Below are 11,914 nucleotides of genomic sequence, written 5' to 3'. Positions count from 1 at the left end.
ACTGGCTGGAACAAAACCACATTCTTTCAGAAGCACAGGCGGGTTTTAGGGCAAATAGGTCAACCTTAGACCAGGGCCTTGTTCTCCAACATCTTACGGAGAAATATACATCAAGAAAAGGAGGTTCCCTATACGTGGCCTCTATAGATTTCAAATCTGCTTTTGATTTAATACCGAGGGACAGGCTTTGGGGAAAGCTAAGCGCCGCAAATATAACCAAACGCCTACTGTATCTCATCCACAGTCTATATGAAAATACACGGATCTGGGTAAGGTGTAACCGACAGGGCCACCTATCCAAGGAAATCCAAATCTATCAGGGGGTTAGGCAAGGGTGTGTTCTTGCGCCTACTTTATTTAACTTCTATATAAACTCGCTAGTAGGAAATATGGAGAAAGAAAATGCCCATCCCCCCAAATTGGCTGGTACGCCCCTCCCAGTCCTTTTATATGCGGATGACACAGTTTTAATTTCTTTTTCTTGTGTTGTATTAAGAAAACTTTTGAGATCTTTTACCAAATACTGCAGCATCGAACAGCTAACAATTAATTACAACAAATCCAAAGTCATGGTGTTCTCTAAAAAAAGGAGGAGGCACAAATGGAGAATAGACAATCGCTCAATAGAACAGGTAGCAACCTTTAAATACCTGGGCGTAACCTTCCAGGAAAGCGGCTCCTGGCGCTTTCAGATTAATAATACTATTGCAAATGCAGAAAGATCTACCAAAGCGTTAATAAGATTCTTTTATGGGAAAGGGGGCCAACACATACCGGTAGCCTCCCAGGTCTTTACTGCCAAAATACTATCACAATTGTTATATGGATCCCAGATCTGCAGCTTTAAAAACCTTACTCTCTTAGAGGCATTCCAAACTAAGTTTTTCCGCTGCCTGCTGGGGATACCCTCTTGCGTATCCAACATAGCGGTCCGTTTGGAGGTTGGGCAAATTCCTATCAGTACTCGGATATGGATATTGAAGATTCATTATTGGCTAAAGCTTGTTTTCTTCCCGGTTGGGCTGGCACCTTTAACCCTATTAGATAACTACCAATCTAAATGGAAAGCTACACTGCTGGAAAAGCTCAAAGGCTTGGGGATCCCTCTACAGACCCTGATAGCAACAGGCTTCGAGAAAGCTAGGACTACAATTCGCCAGCGTATCTGGGACGTAGAATTACAATGCCACATGAGCGAAATGATCAAACATCCAGCAATAAGGGACCATGGAAGAGGTTTCTCTCCAGCTAGCTATCTGTCAGGTCTTCAGGTACCCAAATACAGACAGTATTTTACCCTCGCTAGATTTAACGTTCTCCCTTCTGCCTTACTTTAGAGCAGATTTGAGGGTAAACCATACACAGCACGGGTCTGTCCTTGTGGCTCGTTGGAAGTTGAAACTGCTTCACATGTATTATTACGTTGTCGTCTTTATGAGGATATACGTTTGACTTTTATTACACCTGTTTTGCAAAAGTCCAGGAAAGAATCGGAATACCATAGTCTAAAACTACTGCTAGAGGACAAGAAGCCCAAGACTACATTAAAGGTAAAGGTAAAGGTACCCCTGCCCGAACGGGCCAGTCTTGACAGACTCTGGGGTTTGTGCGCCCATCTCACTCAAGAGGCCGGGGGCCAGCGCTGTCCGGAGACACTTCCGGGTCACGTGGCCAGCGTGACAAAGCTGCATCTGGCGAGCCAGCGCAGCACACGGAACGCCGTTTACCTTCCCGCTGGTAAGCGGTCCCTATTTATCTACTTGCACCCGGGGGTGCTTTCGAACTGCTAGGTTGGCAGGCGCTGGGACCGAGCAGCGGGAGCGCACCCCGCTGCGGGGATTCGAACCGCCGACCTTTCGATCGGCAAGTCCTAGGCGCTGAGGCTTTAACCCACAGCGCCACCCGCATCCCAAGACTACATTAAATGTAGCTAAATTCTGTGCGTCTGCAATCAATCGCAGAAAGCAAGTGGTATCCCATAATGACCAAACCCCTAAATGTTAATTACAGGGGGCACGCTAACAATTAATTTTAATTTTTATATTTAAATCCTTGTTATATTCATATTGTCCCTTGTATTTCTGATATTTTTATGATCTGTGATATTGTGTGTGTTGACGCTGGTCTGTGACCATATTAATAAATTCATTCATTCATTCATTATGCCCTTGTCTCAGCTCCTGAATTACCATTACCGAAATGTAGATCTAGAAAATTTCCACTTCCTGCCTACTGTGAGAAACAAAACGCGCCTATTTATGACCTTTAGGTCATCAGCCCTCCCATCTCGACTCATGGAGATAAAGGATACTCTATGGTGGTTCCATTCTCTCCGCCCAGTGAGGGTATTTAAGGACGAAACAAGGAGGCAATTGCTCCCTTGCATAGAATCAAAGCTAATGCAGATAAGGGAAACCAAGCTCAACATTAGAAACACTAATTGCCCGAAGGGGAAAAAAAGAAAAGAACTCTGCAAGCCTAGAATTACAAGACCTGAAGAAGAGGCTAATGAGTATAAAGACTGAGATTTCTACCCAAAATATAAGGACAGTAGAGCCTAGAGCACAATATTTAAAGACGTCCAACAGCTCTTTATCCTGTAGAAAGACATCAGTGCAACTCCCTGTTCCCTTTTCAAACGACACCGAATTAGATGAGGAATTTGGCACCTCCGACATTTCTATGGCAACAACACCTGAAGAACTCTACGTTGCTGACAATCTGGAGATATCCAGCACCAACTCTACATCTGGACCTTTGCCTAATGTTCCAAAAACTTATCAGAATGATCAGCCTTCTCTACTGTACTCCTGGCGAGACAGGATGGACAGCTCTTCCGAATTCGAATCTGGCTCTTTGTTGGCCAGTGATCCACATCTTATAACACATACCTCATTAATACTTCCACAGCCACAGATAGAACCAACAATCCACCAATTAACCCAGGAGGGAGAGGGGGATTGACAGTTAACAAAACACCATGGGACTGTCCTCCCCGCTTGGGGTGTGGTTGGTTGGGTTCTATCTTCTAGGGATACTTACCCTATCAAACCTCCACCTCTTCCCCATACCATTTTGACCCAGGAGTCCTGGCCCAAGGATGACTTGTTATTGAGGGGATGTTACCCCTCTATTGGGGAGGCTAGTATGGGGTCTGGAATTTCCACTATTGAAGGGCTAGGGAGGAATGGCGGTGGGGCTAGATATCTCTATTGGCGAAGGGCTTTGAGATGCAGTGATCCTCGAACCCCTTCCTATCTATGCCCCATCCCAAAGGATGAGGGTAGGGCGAGCAAGGATTACCCACCTCCGTCATTGGTGATTTGCAATGCCAGGTCCATAGGCAACAAAACCGCCACAATGCGTGACTTTTTTGTCTCACAGGGGATTGACCTGGCTTGCATGACGGAGACCTGGGTACGGGAAGGCGAAGTAGTCTCCCTACATGAGATAACACCCACAGGTTTCTCTGTCCTCCATCAATCGCGGACTGTGGGTCGGGGGGGGGAGGAGTAGCGTTGTTATTCTGGGAGGATTGCTCTTTCAGAGCTCTACCATCACCGGCGATCTTCAGCATTTAATGTGTTGGTCTCGTGTGGGGCACCAAGGAGAGCTTGGCTGTCTGGCTGGTGTACCGACCACCCAGCACACCGGCAGCCACCCTGTCAGACCTCGTCTGCGAAAACTGATGGATCCTGATAGATTCCGACAAGCCTTGCGGGACCCTGCTCGACTCATTAGATGACCTTGTTGAGGTCTGAAATAACCGGCTCTTGGCAGCCATTGATGAGATCGTGCCTAAGTGCCCTCTGCGACCCCGTCGAAACCAGGCCCCTTGGTTTACTGAGGAGCTCCGGAAAATGAAGCGGGATCTCAGACGGCTAGAGTGAGTATGGCGACGGACTCGTGACGGAGCCTCAAGAACATCTTATAGGACGCTTATGAAAGCCTATGAGATGGCTATGAAAGCTGCTAAGAATTCTTACTTTGCAGCTTCCATTGCATCCGCTAGCTCTCGCCTGGCACAACTTTTTAGAATAATTAGGTCAATATCGTCCTTAGGAGGACAACCAAATTTAAGCACAAATTCGACCCACAGCTGTGAGGCATTCGCGAGCTTTTTTGTGGAAAAAGTCCTGTTGCTCCGCCGTGACCTCCCTGCCAATTTAGATACAGTGACTGAACTGGAGGCCCCTCGACTGACATCAGGTCCAGTGTTGGACCATTTCGATCGGATACTCCCTGCTGATGTGGATAGATTCCTCCAAGTTAGTAGGCCCACCACCTGCCTCCTTGATCCGTGCCCATCTTGGCTGATTAGGGAGTATCCAGATGTTGTGCGGACCCCCCTGGTTGAAATTATCAATTTGTCCGGCAGAAAGACATTTCTAAATTTGTCTGGCAGGGTAAGAAGCCCAAAATAAAATTCAAGATATTAACTGATGCAAAAGAAAGGGGTGGATTTGCCCTGCCAGACTTTAAACTTTATTATGAATCAGCAGCGTTCTGCTGGCTGAAAGACTGGCTGCTTCTTGAGAACACAGACATTTTGGATTTAGAAGGTTTTAACAACATTTTTGGGTGCATGCATATTTGTGGTATGACAAAGTCAAAGCACATAAAGCATTTAAAAATCATATTATTAGGAAAGCTTTGTTTAATGTTTGGATTAGATACAAGGATTTATTGGAAAATAAAACCCCAAGGTGGTTGTCGCCAATGGAAGCGAAAGCTCAGAAAAAGCGCAATATGGAGGCCAAATGGCCGAAATATTGGGAAATTTTGGAACAAGAAGGAGATAGATTGAAACTGCAGAGTTTTGAGAAACTAAAAAACAAAGTGCAAGACTGGCTTCATTATTTTCAGATAATGGAGGTTTATAATTTGGACAAGAAAATTGGCTTCCAGGTGGAAAAATCTAAATTAGAAACAGAATTGTTAGAACCCAAAACTAAGATTTTGTCAAAAATGTATAACTTGCTGTTGAAATGGAACACTCAGGATGAGACGGTTAAATCTGCTATGATTAAATGGGCACAAGATGTTGGACATAACATTATGTTTGCTTACTGGGAACAGTTGTGGACCACTGGGATGAAATTTACGGCATGTAATGTCTTAAGAGACAATATTATGAAAATGATATACAGGTGGTACATGACCCCAGTCAAGCTTGCAAAAATTTACCATTTGCCCAATAATAAATGTTGGAAATGTAAAGAAAATGAAGGTACATTTTTTCACCTTTGGTAGACGTGCCCTAGGATTAAGGCTTTCTGGGAAATGATTTATAATGAATTGAAAAAGGTATTTAAATATACCTTTGTGAAGAAACCAGAGGCCTTTCTCTTGGGCATGGTCGGCCTGTTGGTGTTAAAAAAGGATAGAACTTTCTTTATGTACGCTACAACAGCAGCAAGAATACACATTGCAAAGTATTGGAAGACGCAAGATTTACCCACTCTGGAAGAATGGCAGATGAAGTTGATTGACTGTATGGGATTGGCAGAAATGACTGGCAGAATCCGCGACCAGGGAGAAGAGTCGGCAGAAAAAGATTGGAAGAAATTTAAGGACTATTTACAGAAATACTGCAATATTAATGAATGTTGAATGATGTTGGATTGAAACTAAGTGGTTTCTAGCTGTAATGGTATAAAAGAATATGAAAAAATGGTTTTTTATAAGTAAAAGTTTAAGCTACAATAATTTAAGATGTTGGATAGAAAATAAGGTGTTTTTTAGCTGTAATGCTATGAAATAAGGATTTGCTGGACAAATAATTTGAACTGGAATACAAGAAAGGGAGGTATGAGGAGGTCAGGGAAATATGTTACTGAAAAATAAGTTGTGAACTTTGTGTGTTTTTAATATTTTTTCTTTTTTCTTTTTTCTCTTTGTTTGTATAAAATTGAAAACTCTAATAAATATCTTATAAAAAAAAGAAATTATCAATTTGTCCCTTGACAAGGGGACATTCCCAGGGAAACTGAAGGAAGCAGTGGTGCGTCCACTCTTAAAGAAAACTTCATTAGATCCCTTAGACCTATCCAATTACCGCCCAGTTTCAAATCTTCCATACCTGGGTAAGGTAATTGAGAGAGCGGTTGCTGAACAGCTTGGTAGGTTTCTGGAGGAAACATCGGCATTAGATCCATTTCAGTCCGGTTTCCGTCCTGGTTTTGGGACGGAGACGGCTCTGGTTGCCCTAACAGATGATATCCGTAGACAACTGGATCGAGGCGGGTCAGGACTGCTGATCCTTTTAGATTTGTCAGCAGCCTTTGACATGGTCGATCATGATCTTCTGGACCATCGCCTTGCAGACGTGGGGATACAGGGCATAGCCCGTAACTGGCTGTGGTCTTTTATCTCTGGTCGGGCACAGAGGGTGGCACTAGGGAGGGAAATGTCGTCACGCCACTCCTTGGTGTGTGGAGTGCCGCAGGGTGCAATTCTCTCCCCAATGCTTTTTAACATCTTTATGCGCCCCCTTGCCCAGATTATCTGGAGCTTTGTGCTGGGCTGTCACCAATATGCTGATGACACTCAGCTCTATCTGCTGATGGATGGCCACACCAACTCGGCCCCTTACACACTGACCAGATGCTTGGAAGCTGTGGCTGGATGGTTTCGTGGGAGCCGATTGAAACTAAATCCTTCGAAGACAGAGGTCCTATGGCTGGGTCGGGATGGCATGGGGATGAGGGACCAACTCCCTTCTCTTGCGGGGGCCCAATTAGTGCCATTGCCTTCCGTTAAGAGTTTGGGTGTAATCCTTGACGCCTCCCTTGCCATGGAGGCGCAAGTTACAGCAACGGCCAAGGCGACATTTTTCCACCTTCGCCGCATCAAGCAGTTGGTCCCTTACCTTTCCCGCCCCGACCTGGCCACAGTGATCCATGCGACGGTCATCTCCAGGCTTGACTACTGTAATTCGCTCTACACGGGGCTGCCCTTGAAGCTGACCCAGAAACTCCAGCGGGTACAGAATGCTGCAGCGAGGCTCCTCACGGGGTCTCTGCCATGGGAGCATATTCACCCAGTGCTTTTCCAGCTGCACTGGCTCCCAGTGGAGTACAGGGTCAGATTTAAGGTGCTGCTTTTGACCTTTAAAGCCCTTCATGGCCTAGGACCCTCATACCTACGGGACCGCCTCTCCCGGTATGCCCCACGGAGAGCCTCAGGGTCCATAAATAGCAACACCCTAGGGTCCCGGGCCCTAAGGAAGTTAGATTGGCTTCAACCAGAGCCAGGGCCTTTTCAACTCTGGCTCCAGTCTGGTGGAACGCTCTGCCTCATGAGACCAGGGCCCTGCAGGATCTGATTTCTTTCCGCAGGGCCTGTAAGACAGTTGTTCCGCCTGACCTTTGACTTGGAGCCAATTTGATTCCCTACCTCCCTTTCTTTTTTCCTTCTCCTGTGATGAGGCTAAATTTTAATATTTTAATATTTCAATGTTAATATTGTAGTTTAATTTTGTTTTTAAATTGTAATCATTCAACTTGTTTTTATTATTGCTTGTAAGCCACTCTGAGTCCGGCCTTGGCTGGGGAGGGCGGGGTATAAATAAATAAATAAATAAATCATGATCTTCTGGACCATCGCCTTGCAGACGTGGGGATACAGGGCATAGCCCGTAACTGGTTGCGCTCTTTTATCTCTGGTCGGGGACAGAGGGTAGCACTAGGGAGGGAAATGTCGTCACGCCACTCCTTGGTGTGTGGAGTGCCGCAGGGTGCAATTCTCTCCCCAATGCTTTTTAACATCTTTATGCGCCCCCTTGCCCAGATTATCCGGAGCTTTGTGCTGGGCTGTCACCGGTATGCTGATGACACTCAGCTCTATCTGCTGATGGATGGCCACACTGACTCGGCCCCGGATACACTGACCAAATGCTTGGAAGCTGTGGCTGGATGGTTTCGTGGGAGCCGATTGAAACTAAATCCTTCGAAGACAGAGGTCCTCTGGCTGGGACGGGATGGCATGGGGATGAGGGACCAACTCCCTTCTCTTGCGGGGGCCCAATTAGTGCCATTGCCTTCCGCTAAGAGTTTGGGTGTAATCCTTGACACCTCCCTTTCCATGGAGGCGCAAGTTACAGCAACGGCCAAGGCGACATTTTTCCACCTTCGCCGCATCAAGCAGTTGGTCCCTTACCTTTCCCGCCCCGACCTGGCCACAGTGATCCATGCGACGGTCATCTCCAGGCTTGACTCCTGTAATTCACTCTACGCGGGGCTGCCCTTGAAGCTGTCCCAGAAACTCCAGCGGGTGCAGAATGCTTCAGCGAGGCTCCTCACGGGGTCTCTGCCATGGGAGCATATTCACCCTGTGCTTTTCAAACTGCACTGGCTCCCGGTAGAGTACAGGGTCAGATTTAAGGTGCTGCTTTTGACCTTTAAAGCCCTTCACGGCCTAGGACCCTCATACCTACGGGACCGCCTCTCCTGGTATGCCCCACGGAGAGCCTCAGGGTCCATAAATAGCAACACCCTAGGGTCCCGGGCCCTAGGGAAGTTAGATTGGCTTCAACCAGAGCCAGGGCCTTTTCAACTCTGGCTCCAGTCTGGTGGAACGCTCTGCCTCATGAGACCAGGGCCCTGCAGGATCTGATTTCTTTCCGCAGGGCCTGTAAGACAGAGTTGTTCCGCCTGACCTTTGACTTGGAGCCAATTTGATTCCCTCCCTCCCTTTCTTTTTTCCTTCTCCTGTGATGAGGCTAAATTTTAATATTTTAATATTTCAATGTTAATATTGTAGTTTAATTTTGTTTTTAAATTGTAATCATTCAACTTGTTTTTATTATTGCTTGTAAGCCACTCTGAGTCCGGTCTTGGCTGGGGAGGGCGGGGTATAAATAAAAAATTATTATTATTATTATTATTATTATTATTATTATTATTATGGATGTTGGTGATCTGAAACTAGGTAAAAGCGAAACTAAAGATGTGCCACGGTCAGATCACTTCCTGGTGAAACTGGACTTCTCCGCGAACCTTCCCCTCTGCAGGGAGGTGGGACTGATTCAGATGGTCCGCCCCTTAATGGATCCAAATGATTCCTGGTGGTCCGCTGAAATGTGGAGTTAACCAGGGCTATTGACTGTTTGGCTCCGAAGCGCCCTCTCCGATTGCATGGAGCCCAGACAGCCCCATGGTTTTCCCTGGAGCTGAGGGTGATGAAACAATCGCTGAGACGGCTAGAGCTCCGGTGGCAGATAACCCATTCTGAAGCTGATCGGATACGGGTTAGAGCTCAATGTCGAGCCTACCAAGTGGAGATAGCGACGGCGAAGAAGACTTTCTTCACCGCCTCTATTACATCTGCGGAAAACAACAGCAGGAGACTCTTTCAGGTGGTTCACAATTTAGCAGAACCACCTGCTCCATTAGGGCCCAGTACAGGCCACATGATCTCCTGCAATGATTTTACAAAGTTTTCTGCAGAGAAAGTCACTCCGATTCGAGGAGACGTAGACTCCACCATGGGAGCAAGGCGGGAGAGTGCTAGAGTCCTGTCTAGTCAAGTTGTGTGGGATCAATTCCAATCTGTTACCCCCGAAGATGTGGACAGGCTGCTTGGACGAGTGAAACCAACCACTTGTCTCCTTCATCCTTGTCCATCCTGGCTTATAAAAGCGAGACGAGAAGGGCTGGGCGATGGGCTTTGTGGGGTGGTGAATGCTTCCCTCCGTGAGGGAGCCTTCCCGGACCCATCTTTAGATGCGGCCACGATGGCCAAATATCGCCCAGTCTCAAATCCTCCATTCTTGGGCAAGGTGATTGAGCGAGTGGTTACTGAACAACTCCAGGCATGCCTGGAGGAAACGGACCATTTGGATCCCTTCCAGACGGGATTCAGGCCTCAACATGGGACTTTAAACTGCCTTGGTCGCACTGGTTGATGATCTCTGGCGGACTAGGGACAAAGGTGAGAGCTGTTTCCTAGTTCTGCTGGATCTCTTAACGGCGTTTGATACCATCGACCATAACATCCTTCTGGAGCGTCTTGAGGGGCTGGAAGCTGGGGGCACTGTCATACAGTGGTTCCGCTCCCTCCCCCTGGGCCGTGTTCAGAAAGTGGTGGGGGGGATGAGTGTTTGGAACCCTGGGCTCTCACTTGTGGGGTGCCTCAGGTATCCATCCTCTCCCCCATGCTTTTCAACATTTACATGCAGCCGCTGGGAGAGATCATCAGGGGCTTTGGACTTGGTGTTCATCAGTATGCGGATGATACCCACTCTACCTCTCTTTCAAATCAGAACCAGTGAAGGGGGTGAAGGTCCTGTGTGAGTGTCTGGAGGTGGTTGGAGGATGGATGGCAGCTAACAGATTGAGGTTGAATTCTGACAAGACAGAAGTACTGTTTTGGAGGACAGGAGTGGGCAGGTATGGAGGAGTCCCTGGTCCTGAATGGGGTAAATGTGCCCCTGAAGGACCAGGTGTGCAGCCTGGGAGTCATTTTGGACTCACAGCTGTCCATGGAGGCACAGGTCAAATCTGTGTCCAGGGCAGCTGTTTCCCAGCTCCATCTGGTACGCAGGCTGAAACCCTATCTGCCTGCGGACTGCCTCACCAGATTGGTGCATGCTCTGCTCATCTCCCGCTTGGACTGCTGCAATGCGCTCTACATGGGGCTACCTTTGAAGTTCTACCCAGACACTGAGGTCCAGCACCGAGGGCCTTCTGGAGGTTACCTCACTGCGAGAAGCTAAGTTACAAGGAACCAGCCAGAGGGCCTTCTCAGTAGTGGCGCCCTCCCTGTGGAACGCCCTCCCACCAGATGTCAAAGAGAACAACAACTACCAGACTTTTAGAAGGCATTTGAAGACAACCCTGTTTAGGGAAGCTTTTATTTTTTGTTGTATTAGTATTTTAATATTTTATTTGAAGCCGCCCAGAATGGCTGGGGAAGCCCAGCCAGATGGGCGAGGTATAAATAATAAATATTAAGAATAATTATCATTTTATTTTTTTTCTCCTGTAGTAACCTATGTTATCCATCATTTGAGAACCACGATATTGTTCTCCCTGTGCTCTTGTTTCATTTTTATCACAGTCTTTGAACTCTAATAGTTTGAAGGAGCGAGGTTTTAATTTCATGAAGTGAGGCAGCTCATCCTCTATTAACAGTCGTAGCTGAGATAGGAAGACCATGTTGAGGGTCTGGAGAGAGTGTTCAGACGGGACTTAATCTGGATGGAGAAGCTGTGGGAAGACTCTTCTTCTGGGGTCTCCTTCCATTCGGGAGGGGAGAGATTTTCTAAGAAAAGGAGATTTCTGAGTCAGCAAAAAGGACTCAGATGATCCCCTGGGTCTGGCATCCAAAGGGAGGGGAGAGATTTTCTAGGAAAGGAGATTTCTGAGTCAGTAAAAAGGACTCAGATGATCCCCTGGGTCTGGCATCCAAAGGAAAATACCTTGGGAGTGGGACTGCTAAGACAGAGGGGATCCGAGGAAAAGTGGCCCCTCTCTCACAGACCAAAGTATGAAGCCATGAAGGAAGCTGGGCTGTCTGTCATAACTAAGGAAGGGAATGAGAGAGAAGCAGCAGGAACAGAGTTCAGCCTTTTAGCATTTATTCTGGATACCTGAAGTGTGACAACTGATAATGAGAGGCGGGAGTTTAAGAGAAGCTGTGCCTGTACAGTGGTACCTCGGGTTAAGTACTTAATTTGTTCTGGAGGTCTGTTCTTAACCGGAAACTGTTCTTAACCTGAAGCACCACTTTAGCAAATGGGGCTGCCGGAGCATGATTTCTGTTCTCATCCTGAAGCAAAGTTCTTAAGTCACGTTTGTGACTTGTCCCCACAAAACACTTCATCACAGTTTCTTCCTATCTGGTCAAAGGGCCTCTGCTGCACAATACCTTTGCTGCATGATACCAAATGTAAGAATTCACTGATAAAGGT

At 46.9% G+C, this 11,914-nt stretch overlaps 1 long non-coding RNA gene across 1 annotated transcript; it reads left to right on the top strand.

The window, feature by feature from the left end:
* The first annotated feature begins 9,036 nt into the window (after positions 1-9,036).
* On the top strand, positions 9,037-10,963 carry LOC309530672. Its single transcript, XR_014218833.1, has 2 exons — positions 9,037-10,071; positions 10,445-10,963. It is a non-coding gene; the product is annotated as an uncharacterized lncRNA (long non-coding RNA).
* Positions 10,964-11,914: the final 951 nt, after the last annotated feature.

This window comes from Podarcis vaucheri (assembly GCF_965113315.1).
Source record: "Podarcis vaucheri genome assembly, chromosome: 4".
In the NCBI taxonomy this organism is placed as follows: Eukaryota; Metazoa; Chordata; class Lepidosauria; order Squamata; family Lacertidae; genus Podarcis; species Podarcis vaucheri.
Note: the sequence above shows the minus strand (reverse complement) of the source record. Positions and strands in the feature narration are given on the sequence as shown.